At 38.9% G+C, this 14,388-nt stretch overlaps 1 protein-coding gene across 1 annotated transcript in view; it reads right to left on the bottom strand.

Moving 5' to 3' along the window:
- The window catches only part of LOC146890884 (HLA class II histocompatibility antigen, DO beta chain-like), a 295,550-nt gene that overhangs the window by 66,601 nt on the left and 214,561 nt on the right, over positions 1-14,388 (bottom strand). The window lies entirely within an intron of this gene.

Genomic DNA, 14,388 nt, shown 5'->3' with positions numbered 1-14,388 from the left:
GGCTAATCTCTTACATATTAATTTATCCCATTTCTAGTAATTTGTGTATCAACACATAGCTGTGGCTTACTGGCTAAAGTTTCAGCATATCTGTCTCCATGGCTTCTCTCTGACTCTGCCTATTTTCTCCCAGCATTCTGTTTAGTTTTCCCCACCTAGCTTTCCTCTGCCCTGTCAGGTCAAGCCAGTTTCTTTATTCATTAACCAATAAAAGCAACACACAGACAGAAGGACCTTCCATACCACTTCCCCTTTTCTGTTTAAAGACTACAGATACATATTCGAAAATATCAGTGTATTGAAGAGATATATTCATGCCAATGATTATTGTAATGATATTCACAATAGAAAAAACTAAATTTCCATGAATGAATAACAAAATGTAGTGTGTGTAATGAAATACCATTCACCCTTCAAAAAGAAGGAAATGTCATCATTTATAGCAATACAGATGAGCCTGAAGGGTGAACAGGAAATAAGATAAACAGGCACAGAAAGACTACTGCATGAGCTCACATATGGAACTTAAAAACTAACAGCCAGAGTGATAGAACATAATGTGGTTCCCAGGGCAGAGGGTAGAAACGAAGGGAGGGGGAGGAAAGAGAGATGTGGGTCAAAAGTTGTGAAGTTCCAGTTAGACTGAAAGGGTGGTTTCTAGAAATCTACCCTGTCAACTGGGTACTTGTGTCTGAAAATTACAACAAGAGCAAATTTCAAGTATTCTCACAATACACAAAAATTTAGCATGTGAGGTGATGGGTAGCATCTCTTAGCTTCTTTAACTCAGTTGACTCAACTTAACTCTCCTCCATAAGCAAAACATTGCACAATAATCAGGAAGGACAAAGTTATATCCTGTGGTAATTCTTAGTTCACAAATCTCTGTGGCTTAATTCAGTAAAGAATAATTGGTTACTGCAAGAGCTCTGAGCTTTGGAGCTTCTAACATCCCACACACCACTACTACAGTGATGACGCCACATCCGTGGCTGCAGGAGACAAGTCAGACATGCTACATACACCTCTTAAGCTCCTTTTGGCTGGTTCTAGTCACCTCACTTCCACTTAATAGCAGAAGAGTCTAGGAATTTTTGCAGCTATTTATACAATATTATGATCACCACTGTTCAAAAGGATGTTTGTTTGTTTGTTTGAGACAGAGTCTCTCTCTGTAAACCTGGCTGTCCTAGAACTCTCTACGTAGACCAGGTTGACCTCTAACTCACAGAGATCCACCTGCCTTTGCCTCCTAAGACTGAAGGCATGCATCACGATGCCCAACTTCACAATGATGGTCTTCAATACTAAATACTCAAAACTGACATTGTTATCTTGTCACCCGCACACTGTTCTCCAAGTTATGTGCCTACCAAGACTTGGTTCTTTTCCCTAGCAAATTTTTTTGTAAATGTTGTTCTTGCTACTTATTAAAGTATCAGTTAATATTATACTTCCCAGTAACAAATAATGTTTCTATGCAACTGTCATGTGTTATAATTGAAAAAAAAACAGCAGGAAAAAGCCATGCCATGCACCAGAGCTCACATAAGAGATTTACTGGAAGAAGAGAGGGAAGGCGCAGAAAATGGGATAGAGAAGTGGCCAGAGGGGGGAATAAAGACAGGTACCTGGGGACAACCGTGGAGAGAGAGAGAGAGAGAGAGAGAGAGAGAGAGAGAGAGAGAGAAATGGGAAGTGGACAAGGACCACCTTTTAAAAGAGAATGTAGTGAATGTGCACAAGAGGTGCTCTTAGTGGCTGCAGCTGAGGATCTATCCTGTCAGGACCCCAGTACAGATGCCTGAATACTAACATCAGCACATGGCCCTAAGAATCTTCCAGCCTGTGGTGTGACAGTACTGAACTGTAAGCATATCTACTATTCTACTCTTTGTGTTTCAAATAGAAAAATCACACCTTGGTGTCTCCCTAAAACTCTGATTATTCCCAGTCCTGATTCCTTACTTAGCAATCAAAGCAATGTTCTGTCTATAGAAACTGGAAGTTTTGTAGAAAATACAGCACAAGTGGAAAGTGGTTCTTTTGGTCAAGTTAGTAAAGAGGACAGCACCCACTGTTGAAGCACAATTAATAAAAGCTCAGAGACAGATGTTGGGGTTCAATGTGAAGGTCAGAAAGGCAAAGCAGCCAGCCATTGGCTCTTACCTCTACCTCAGTCTGAAAATGGTGATCCTGCCTCCAGGAATCTCAGAATGAGACTGAGACTGAGAGCTGTCTCCTCCTGGCTTACATTCTTCTCTATAGCTAGGATTAAAGGTGTGCATCACTGGGATTAAAGGTGTGTAATGCCTGGTTTCTATGGCAACTAGTGTTGCTATTGAGATTAAACCTGTGTGTTACCACTGCCTGGTCTGTAAGGCTGTAAAGCTGACCAGTGGGCCTGTTTTACTCTTTGATCTTTAGGCAAGCTTTATTTATTAAAATACAAATGAAATGTCACTACATTTCCACTTTTTGACTAAAATAAAAAAGAAGGCTATACCTAATATAAGAAAAACTATATACAGTAAGCACAATAACTATATACAATATATATAAGCAACAAATACATCAACAATATGTAGTCCGTTTACTTTTGACAAATTCAGAAAAAATACTCCATATCTGTCCTATCTTGGTGAGTCCAAAGTCTTACACCTAATTTACTTTCTATCATAACTGGCTTTCTGCATCTCATAAACTATAACTCCCTCAGAAACCCAAGAAGGAAATAATATTAATTGAATAAGCCAGAGTGAAAATAAGAGACTTAAAAAATTTGAGTAGTAACAGAAACAGTTGACTGCCTGGACACTCACCCAAAGTTCCTCTTCAACATTGGGGCATCCGTCTTCAGCCTGCAGGCCTAGCATATCTGATGGACTTTTCTGTGAAGCAGGGTATTCTGAAGGGCTGTCCCTCCTTGTCTTGACAATGGTTGGAAGTCACTTTCTTTTGTGTCCTCCTTATCCAATTAGGACAGCATACTATCAGCAGTCTAGTCAAGGATCTTATCATGTGGCTTACTTTTGCCACAAAGGAAGTAAACTCCATGTGGAGTTTGTAGATGCCCATTATCTTCTCTGAAGTAAATCGGTGCTGTCAGGAACAGACCTGTCCATTGTCATAAAAAAGAAAAACCTAGGTTATTAAAACATCTTAAATGCCATATTCTGTAGATCTCTGAAGTGTTCAAAGATGACCTGTCTATATAAAATATATCTTTGTTTGACCCTAAAAACATACTTAATGTGACTACAAGTTCAATTATAATAGGTTACTAATTAATAACCTACATTTCTTTATTATCTTAAACAGTTGGTAATAATTTTCAAGGACTAGAGATTTGTATTACATTGTTAAATGAGCTGCTGTATAGGTACAATACCTTGAACAAGATGAGAAATATAAGTATATAGTATGTTTTAACAAAATTAATCTCAAATTTGTTTCAATATGCAAAATCTGCATATGATATACAAAAGTTCAATCCAATGTAAAACATTTAAAACATATATTTTCTTTTTGAAAGTAGATTCAATATTCTACTTTTTTATCTTATCATAACTATATCCTCCCTTTTCCTTTTCAGAGTAGATTCAATAATATACCTTTTTATACTAACATTCCAATAATATTCATAATTCATTGAACTAATAAAAACCCACCTATCCCGCTGTAGTAATAGAAGGAATGGGCTGCATCCCTCCATTGCAGGAAGAGTGGGCTGTGTCCCACCGCCCAGCTAGCTTAGTCCCAAAATAACCACATGGAAATTGTATTAATTAAGTCACTGTTTGGCCAATTACTTAAGCATATTGCTAGTCAGCTCTTACATCTAGAATTAACCCATTTCCATTATTTTATATTTTACCATGAGGATCATAGCCTACTGGCAAGGTTCTGACTGGCAGCTAACAGCTTTCTCCTCTGATGGCTCCATGGCTTCTCTTTGACTCTGCCTTCTTTCTCCCAACATTCAATTTAGTTTTCCCACCTAGCTCTATTTCTGCTAAGCCACTGGCTGAAACAGTTTTATTCATTAACCAATAAAAGCAACACATATACAGATGAACTTCCCACACCATTCTAAGCTAGATCATCTCAGTTAGCCACCTCAAAATTGTTCTGAGCAGTTTGTAGTCCAAAGTCAATCGTTAAGTCGTGCTATCAGCTGAATCTCATCATATGAACCAGGTGGAATCATTGTTGTGGGGCACCATCTTCTGTCCAGAGACCTCAAAGATTACTGTAGAAAGATTTATTGCTCATTGTGGAAAACATATATTATTCATATCAAAACAGAAAGTTTGAATTTCAATAGACATATATTCAAAGAAAGGTACCATAGAGAAGAAAATAGGTTTGAGGAGAAGTAGAATTTTGAGAGTTTTATAACCTTAGTCCCTATATTTTTATTTTTCTTCAGTCCTACAACAGGTGGCTCCTGATATGAGACAGAAACTCTGAATTTTTCTTTCAACAACATGCCTGGATTTAGAGAAGGATAGTCATGGATCAACTCCAAAGCCAGATTTTATTTTTAAGTGAGTAGCAATTATCATTATACTGAGATGTATATGTTTAGGTAGGGAGATTTTGCCCTGCACAGGATATTGGTACCATTAGTTAGATTTCTCTTTGCTTGGTAGTTCTTTCTGGATAACTACCATCTCTTCTTTGGACATCTAGATGTCCAAGATCTCTTGATAATTCAAATATAGGTACTTTTCTGCAAAGACAAGAATAGAACCCTGCCCCAACCCTTATGAGGTTTCCTTAAAACCTGTAGGATTGTCGCCTCTGTGGGTAAGCTCACATTTCTCTTTGTCAAGAGGTTTCTCCTTTTCAAACCTAATCTTAATTTTGATGGTATCCATAGCTTTTCTTCTCCTGCGGGAAAAAGAACGAAATCCCTTCCCCAACATAACAGATCTCCTGGTTTCCATTGTGAGGTCAACACACCCTTGAAATATACTGGCTAATTTAACTCAGAACTTTTTTCTATTATCCAATGTCTTTCTACAGCCATTGTTCCTTTCTAATTAACATTAAGAAAATTCACAGTCAATAAAGCATTATTAATCTTTTTCTGGGGGACTTTATCATTCCTTTCTGTTTAATATATCCTTTATAGTATGATTTGATCTCTCTATAACTGCCTGAACTGTAGGATTGTGTGGTATACCTATAATATGTTTTATATTATGATAAGCAAAAAAAACTGTTTCATTTTCTTAAAGACATATGCTGGAATATTATCTGTATATGTGCAGGTATACACATGATGGCCATAACATCTAGTAAATATGTGAGTACCAAATCAACCTTTTCCAAACTCAAAGCAGTTGCTCATTGAAAACCTGGATACATACCAATGGCTTAGTGTACATATTTTAGTTTTTCAAATTCTACAAAATGAAACACATCTATCTTCCAGGTTTTATTCCTTCAAGTACCCTTTGGGATACTTTCTGCAGGTAGTGGTGCTTAGTTGTATGAAAAGCAAGTAGGACATCTCCTTATAATTTCCTTAGCTTTTTGCCATAAAATATAAAAGTCCTTTTTTTAAATGATGGCTATTGACATAATTTTTGTGAAATTCTGAGACCTTCAGCACATTTCCAATCAATAATTGATCAATTACTGCATTACCTTGTACTAGAGGACCTGGCAGACCCATATAGGACCAGATATGTGTTATGCATATGAGATGAAGCCTGTAACTGATTATAACTTGAACTTGAATAAATAATAAAGTCAAATCAGTGGTTTCACTATGCAAAATAAACTCTACATATTACCAATTGGTAACTATATTGAAAGATTCTTTAAAATCCCTTAGTACCATGAGAATAGCATATATTTCTGACTTTTGGATAGAATCCTAAGGGCTTTGTTCCACTTTACTTAAGTCTTCTGATTTGTAACCTGACCTTCCTGATTTATTTGTATCATCATAGAATGTAGATGCTCCATTTATTGGTGTGTCCCATACAATGCAAGGGAGAATCCAATTAGCTCTCTTTATAAGTCATATTCTCTTGCTTTTGGGATAGTTATTACTAGCCTCTTCATTCCCCCCCCCAAAAAAATTGTACAAACTCTTTCACATTGTTCACTGTCTTCCCATAATTTATTAATTTCATCATTAGTAAAAGGCACTATAATTTCTGCTGGGTCTATTCCTGCTAATCAACAAAGTTTCAATTTTCCTTTTATAATTAATTCAGAGAATTTTTCTACATAAATTTTTAATTTTTTACTCAGTTTGTGTGGTAAAAGGATCCATTCTTATATAATATTTTCCCCATGTATAAAATTTTCTGTAGGGGAATATTTGGAGTGTAATATGACCAGAATACAATTAAGATTCGAGTCCACATGAACCACATGTGCCTTCTGTTCAATCAAAGTCAATTCTTTCTCAGCATCAACTGAAAATTTCCTAGGACTATTTAAGTCCCTTTCACCATCAAAAGTTTTGTTTAAATAAATTATTTGATCAGGTCTTATCCCAACAGTGGGTCACAGATTGAAAATGTCTCCAAGTAATCTTTGAAAGTAATCAAGAGTCTGCAATCAATCTCTCCTCATTTGCTCTTTATGTGTGCTAATTTTCTGTAAACCTAGTTCATAACCTTGATAATTAATATAATCTCCTCTTTGTACTTTTTCAGGAGATATTTGTAATCCCCAATGATGCAAAACTTTCTTTACCTCTTCAAACATTCTTTCTAGATTACCTAGATTTGAATCAGATAGCAGAATGTAGTCCATGTAATGATAAACTATAGATTCAGGAAATCAGTTGTGTATCATCTCCAATGGCTGATTTACCAAATACTGGCACAGGGTGGGGCTATTTAACATTCCCGGTGGGAGAATCTTCTATTGATATCTTTTAGCAGGCTCAGAATTATTATAAATAGGCACTGTGAAGAAAAATTTGTCTCTGTTATTTTCTTGTAAAGGTATAGTAAAAAAATAACCTTTTAAATCAAAAACTGTAAGAGGCCATCCTTTAGGCATTAGGGAAGGCAAAAAAATTCCAGATTATAGAGGGGCCATTGGTTGAATCATCTTATTAATAGCTCTTAAATCTGTTATCATTTTCCATTTTCTCAATTTCTTTTTAACAAATACAGGAGAATTCCAAGGACTGGTTGATTCTTCAATATGCTGAGCATCTAGCTGCTCCTGTACCAGCTGTTCTAAAGTCTGCAGTTTCTCTATTGATTCACTGTTGTATTAACCACATGTGGCCCTAGCCTTCCTCTCTGTCCTTCTGGCCCTATGTATTCAACCCATCTTGTGCTTTGCTTTACCTGAGATAGGGTTCTAGTTCCTAAGAATTGAACATCTGCCTTCTGAAAAGACCGATTCGAATGTCATGATTCTGGGGTAATAATAGTCACATCTCCACCTGTATCTAATAATCCTTTCATTATAATATTATTTATTCATACTTTGGTCTTTGATCATTTACAGAAGTTTGCCAAAATATACATTTTCTATTTTCTGTTATAATTTCTGATTATTACTTTTCGTTATTCTGTCATTCAGAGCAGTATGGTTTTTTATAACAGACATTTTTATTTTCTAATTTTCCTGGGAAGGCATGTCCTCCACAGTGACTGGGAATGACTTGACCATGTTCAACTTGGGGGCCTGCAAGAGGCCCCTCAAGGAGTTTCCCAATGATAATTGGTTGCTTTGTTTGTCTCTTTTTGTTCTACATTCATTGTCCCGTGTTGGCTTTTGCCACATCTTCTGCATAACCCAGAAGGTTGGGGCTTTCTATTTGGGTAATTCCCAGAAAAAAAAAACCATTATTTCTAGGAATGCCCTGTCTAAATACCTTCTCAGATGTCTTATTCTACCACAATTAAAGCATTTGGTATGTTGACGTCTTTTTATATTTTTGGAAACCACTTCAACTACCCAAGCCTCAGTGTTATAGTCAAATGACTCAATATTGGCTGTGTGTAGGATCCATTTGTCCATTGGTACTGATCTGACTTTTAAGGGTCCAAGTATCTTTTTGCATTCTAAGGTAGCATTTTCTTTTCTTGGTTTTTGTTTGTTTGTTTGTTTTTGTTTTGTTTTGGTTTTGGTTTTGTTTTGAGACAGGGTTTCCCTGTGTAACAGTCCTAGTTGTCCTGGAACTAGCTCTTGTAGACCAGGCTGGCCTAGAACTCACAAGGGTTCACCTGCCTCTGCCTCCCAAGTGCTGGGACTAAAGCCATGCACCACCACAGCCCAGCCAGTAAGGTGGCATTTTCAAAAGCCAGAGATTCAATGACTACTCATCGAGCTTCTGGATCTGCTACCTTTATTTGTACAACTTTAGTTAATTTTTGCAAAAAGTCATTAAATGGTTCTATTGGATCTTGTATAAACTTTGTATATAATTCTATTCTTTTTTCAAGTTCTTAAATCTTGTCCCAGACATTAAAGGCTACTGTATAGCATAGGGACAACATGTGTTCATTGAATGTAGCTTCACTATCTGGATCAGCATAAGGGCCCTCACCAAGAATTTGTTCTTGGGAGGTCTCAAAACCTCTGACTCTACCTTGATGTTCAAGGGTCTTAGCCTCTTTCCTCCAAAAACTCTTCCACTGAAGCTGAGGACCATGGTCTAGTACAGCTGAGACTAGTGGAAGCCAAGCATGGGCAGTAACCTTAGTTCTTGAGGCCCATTTCTTTACTAACTCCCTCATATATGGTGAATGTATGCCATAAGATACTGCTGCTTGCTCAATATCTTTTAGATCTTTCTTATATATAGGTTCCCATTTATATCCCACATATCCTTTTGGGTATTGAGTATTTGCTGACTTTCCAGAGGTAGCAATAGGATACGTAGCTAAAACACTTGGTAAGTCATCTCTGACTCTGAGAGGCACTGGCAATACTAAATCCTTTGCCTGTACCTCCTCTCCTTGCTTATCAGTTCTGACCAGTTCTTCAGTCGATTCATAACTTTTTATTACTATCTTTTGTAAAGACTGAATCTATTGATCTATCAATATTTCTAATGATTTCATCAAATTAATTAATTTCTGGTTCTCATTCTGCACATGTGATTCCAAGTTTTTTAATTTTTTCATTAATGATGTTTTTCATCCTTAGAGAGTGTTTAGATGGCATGTAGATTACCTTCCAGAAGGAATGTCTATCTGGTAGCCTGTTATAACTTTTCAACAGGTTTTGATTGTCAATTTCAACAGTATGAATCCTTTCAGATAATCTCTCAGTACCATTTTGTAAGGTTTTGTAATTCATTGGCATGGATTGAATTTTTCCTGTCAAATTATGGTTATTTACAATGGTATAGATCCTTTCAGCCAGCTTCTCACTACTAGCCTGTAAAGTCTCTATCATTTCTACAAGTCTTTCATTCTAGACTCTGTTATCAAATCATTTCTTTCAAGATATAATATGAATTATCAAACTGATAGCAGCTATGGCTAAGAAGGTATACATCCCAGGTAGGTCATATACCCCTCCTAGAATTCCGTCCATAATAGAAATGAAAAACTTATTTAATTCGTGGATGGGGATATTATCTGCAATTATCTTAGTAATGGTTTACAAATAGCAAAAAAAAAATACAGTTAGCAGATTGTTTGCCTCTGTAAGATCCTGGTCTAGTTGAAACTTTTAAGGTGTAATAACAATGTGGGCCAGAAAACCTGTGAATTTTCTAAGCCAAATTTAAAATCAAGCAAAACAGAAATCCGTTAGAGACACCAGTCAAGGCAGCCGTGTGGCAGTTGCACACCAGCACAGGAGTCAGGGGGAGCTATAGTAGCTCCATGGGACCCACACACACATGGGGCCTGGGGCAAGCTGCAGGACCACCAGAGCCACAGAAAGCTGGGCGGGAGCATGGGAAGCCATGTAGGTGCCCCATAGGGTGGCAGCAGGAATGGAAGCTAAACGAGGGTGGATGGGAGCTGGGTGGGGAATTCCAATCCCAGCTCTGGCCTGGGCTGGTGGCTAAAAAGCCTCAGGTAAATGGTTTTTTCCTGAAATTGTGCCCCAAAAATTGGGCACCAAATAAAACATGATTAATAAAAGCTCAGAGACAGATATTGAGGTTCAATGTGAAGGTCACAAAAACAAAGCAGTCAGCCACTGGCTCTTACCTCTACCTTAATCCAAAAGTGGCAATCCTGCCTTCAGGAATCTCAGAATGAGACCGAGACTGAGAGCTGTCTCCTCCTGTCTTGTATTCTTTTCTAGGGCTGGGATTAAAAGTGTGTACCACTGGGATTAAAGGCATGTACTGCCTGGTTTCTATGCCAACTAGTGTTGCTACGGGGATTAAAGTGTGTGTTACCACTGCCTGTTCTGTAAGGCTGTAAGGCTGACCAGTGGAGCTTTTTTACTCTCTGATATTCAGGCAAGCTTTATTTATTAAAATAGAAATAAAATGCCACTACATGCTGTGTTCTGTAATGTTAGCAACAATGATCACTGAGGACAATGATAAAACTTCTAACTGGGAACTAGAGGGTAGGAGCACTGGCTGCTCTGGCAGGGAGCCTGATTTAGGTTTCCAACACACATGTGGCATTTCACTACCATCCTTAATTATAGTTCCAGAGATCTGGTGCCCTCTACCAACCTCTGTTGGGGTGTGTGTGTGTGTGTGTGTACATCGTGTCCTGGAAGAATTCAGACTATGACCTCAGGGATCAGAACCTTACATGCTGTCTACACACCTCATAATGCCGCTGGCTGACAACCTGCCTTACAGCCTGAATCACAGAAGATACAAAGGGCTACTCCCCATTCTGACCTGGTCCAGAGGATGGAAATCCTGCTTACGTCCTTTAGACAAGGTGTGTGAGTGAGGGTGTGCTCCTCTGAGGCTTGGTCTTCCATGTTCTCAGTAAAGGGTCACTTATGAAAGGAAACCTGAAGATGGGCTCCAGCTCTCAGGACTGAAACTACTTCAAGAGGCCACCATGTGCACTGACTTCTCTAGTAACCAGTTAGAGAATGGCACTAAGATCAAGAGGTCACAATACTCACAGGTGATAGGTGCTCTAATCCCTAAGAATTTCAGCTCAGCAATGACACGATATGCCTGTGCAATGAAGGTCCACATGTGAGCTGGCAGCACCAGTGAGGGGGCCAAGAAGCACAGATGGGTGCCCCACTTGTTCTGTTGTGTTTTATATTAGTTACTTTTCTCATTGCTTTGCCAAAACACCTGACAAGGAGCTACAGAGGGGTTTATTTTGGCTTGTGGTTCAAGAAGGAACAGCTCATTACGATGGTGAAGTCATGGTCACAGCATGGGAAGGTCACAGTGAGTCCACTGTTGACAAGCAGTCCAAGTCCTCTTGTTTTTGATTCCCCGCCCCAGGACTTCAACCCATTTAAGGTGGGTTTTCCCACCCCAACCTAATCCAAAAGGCCTCTCACAAATATGCCCAGAGATGAGTCTCCAAATTGACCACCAACATAAACTGTTTCAAACCTACCAAAACCAAACTGCCCCCTTTCCCCTGCTGTGAGTGGTTCTGGAGATCCATGTGCCCTATGAGGATGATGTAACTATCTCCATGTTGATGTTCTGAAAATGCTTTTTCCTAATAAGAGGGATGAGCACTGTTATGCTCAAATCCACGAGGTCCTGCAAAAGCCAACAAGGAGACCGAGTCCCATACGTAAAAGCAAAGAGCCTTATTTTATGCAAGTTTGCAAACTCGGTCTCTCCACATGTCCAACGTATTGGAATAATTGGAAAGCCCAGAGCTCAGTTAGAGTTGGGTTTTTGTAGTAGTAAAGGTGGGGGTGAGAGGTTTCTGAGGTTCAGGACCCCTGATTGGCTGACATTTGTCTAGGGCTGTACTGGTGAGTGTGTGCTGGCAGGTGATCCTATCTACAGTGGTTGGAACATTAGGCATTTCTTCTGGATCTGTTCTTGGGTGGGGGTCAGGTAATCTCAGCTTGTGGCTCTTCCTACAACCAGGTATTGCTTCATGATAAACTACTGAGACTCAGGTCTCCATTAAACTTATTGATGGCTGAGTCCTACTCTGGCAGGTGATAATGATTGGAAGTAAAGAACTTCTTTCGGGTGATCTGTTCATATTTAGCTTATCATGGCTGGCTCCTACATTTCCCCCTTCACAAGCACTGATGATAGGACCTAATCTTGGGTCCTGATTGCCATGGTTTTAAGGAGGTATTATTGGAACTTAAGAACTACCTAAGTTAATAAATCCATTAATTGACAACTCTGGACCTATTTTTAGTACATCATCAGGCACTATAGGTAGTTATCTTGTTCCCCATGCCAGGGAATTCCCCCTTGTCTCAGCCTTTCAACCTATTTTGGGCAGGGAGCATAGAACGATGTGTTCCTTTCCACGACTACTTCAAGCTGATAATGGGGCATTGTTATCAGGGCCCAAGCAGGTTGAAAGGCTGGCCAATAATTGGGAGGGAATTTAAGCAATGAGGTACTTATCAGATTTTGTTGAAGGGACAAGGAACGTTCATATCAACTGGACTGGTCCACATCAGCTTTCAGGAAGTCAGGGCTCGCTGCCATTCAGAACAGGTTGTAGTCAGCAACTGGTGTTTATATGCGTCTGCCAGTCAAGTGGAACCTATTGAAATAAGTTTAAACTAGGAACAGAAGTTAAATTTTATTTACTTAAAGAAAAACCCATACTGTAGAAAAAGAGCAGATAATGGGTGTGTGTAAACAACAAGAATAGACCCATACCTTTAGATTCTAGCAAAAATGGCAGATTTTGGTTAGAATTATGTATATTTTTCTGCTGTCCAGAGAACCATGTATGGGTAGCTTTAGAAGGAACTAACAAATTGGCTATAGCTTTGTGGAAGAATCTGGATATCTTTGCTGTTAAAATGACATTATAACTGCCCTAGCCATTAATACTATCAGAGATCCCAGAAAGATAAATAAAGTATATCAAATCTATTTTAAAAATGACAGGGATCATAGTCTGTATACAGTTAGTTATACCCAGGTCTCCATAGCACTGGAGGCAAAAATAGCCAGAACAGCAGTCTTACCATCTAAGCCAGGCCAATAAGGTGATTTTTTTTTCTTTTTCTGTGGAAGAGGGACATGGAAAAGACTGACCTTATTTTGTCTAGGCAAAATTGGTGCAATCAATTTTCCCAGGTCCTGCTGTTTGTCCACAGCCTGGGCCAGGTCCTGGCAGCAGGTGTTGCACTGGGGCTTCTCATCCAGTGGTCAGCGTCATCATAATCCAGGTGGAGACATCATGGTGTCCCATAATCTTCTTTGGAGCCGTTGGGTTACTGCTAGGATCTCAGAGTCTCTGTCTAATATAATAAGCTTTTTAATCATTATTTTAAATGCCATATTCTGCAGATCTCTGAAGTATGAGGGCTGCCTAGGTATGTCTGATTATACACACTTTGTTTCTCATTATTTAAGCTTGACTTTGAAAACATACGCAGGGAACTAAATAAGGCTTATTCCTGTAACTAATTATATCAGTACTTTAAAGATGACTGACTAACTTGTATTTTCTAACAGTCTATAATAAGTTAGCAACTTTCACAAGACTAGAACTCCACACTCTGTAATGATTTTTGAATTAAAGCTAATAATGAAACTGAATTCCCAGGGTAAACACAGAACAAATGTATATCTAGCTGTTCATGCTGTCTCCTGCAAAGGCAAGGAACAGGTCCCAGGACAAACTGAGACCCTACCTTCCTGATGATCTATAGAGCTCATCTTGGCAAGTGTGTACCAAGTTCACCTGGGAAAGCTGCCCTGGGCCCTACAATTTTACCCCTTCACAAGTGCCTCAATCATGAATCCTATCTACCCAGGGGCTCAAGAGGGTGATATCTTAATACCATCAGTCAAACAGTATTGACCCATTCTTGAACAAAAGCTATCAGTCTGTTGATAAGAAGAAGCAAGATTGTTAGGGGCCTGTTTGTTGCAAAGAGCCACTTGTTCATCCCAACCGCCCAGAACTGAAATAATCACTCAAAGACTGTCTTAATTAAATCACTGCTTGGCCCGTTAGCTCTAACTTCCTATTGGCTAACGCTTACATCTTAGTTTAACCCATTTCTATTAATCTGTGTATTGCCACATGGCAGTGGCTTACCGGCTAAGTTTTGGCAGCATGTCTTACTCTGGTGGCAGATTCATGGTGTCTCTCTGACTCTGCTTTCTTCCTCCCAGAATTCAGTTCCATCTTCCCCACCTACCTAAGTTCTGCCCTATCAGGCCAAGGTAATTTCTTTATTCATTTACCAATATAAGCAACACATAGACAGAAGGACCTCCCACACCACCTATTAGAGCTAGAAGCAAAGTTGTTAAGCAAGGAGACCAGC

The sequence above is a fragment of the Myodes glareolus genome, chromosome 18, assembly GCF_982192425.1.
Source record: "Myodes glareolus chromosome 18, mMyoGla1.1, whole genome shotgun sequence".
NCBI lineage: Eukaryota > Metazoa > Chordata > Mammalia > Rodentia > Cricetidae > Myodes > Myodes glareolus.
Note: the sequence above shows the minus strand (reverse complement) of the source record. Positions and strands in the feature narration are given on the sequence as shown.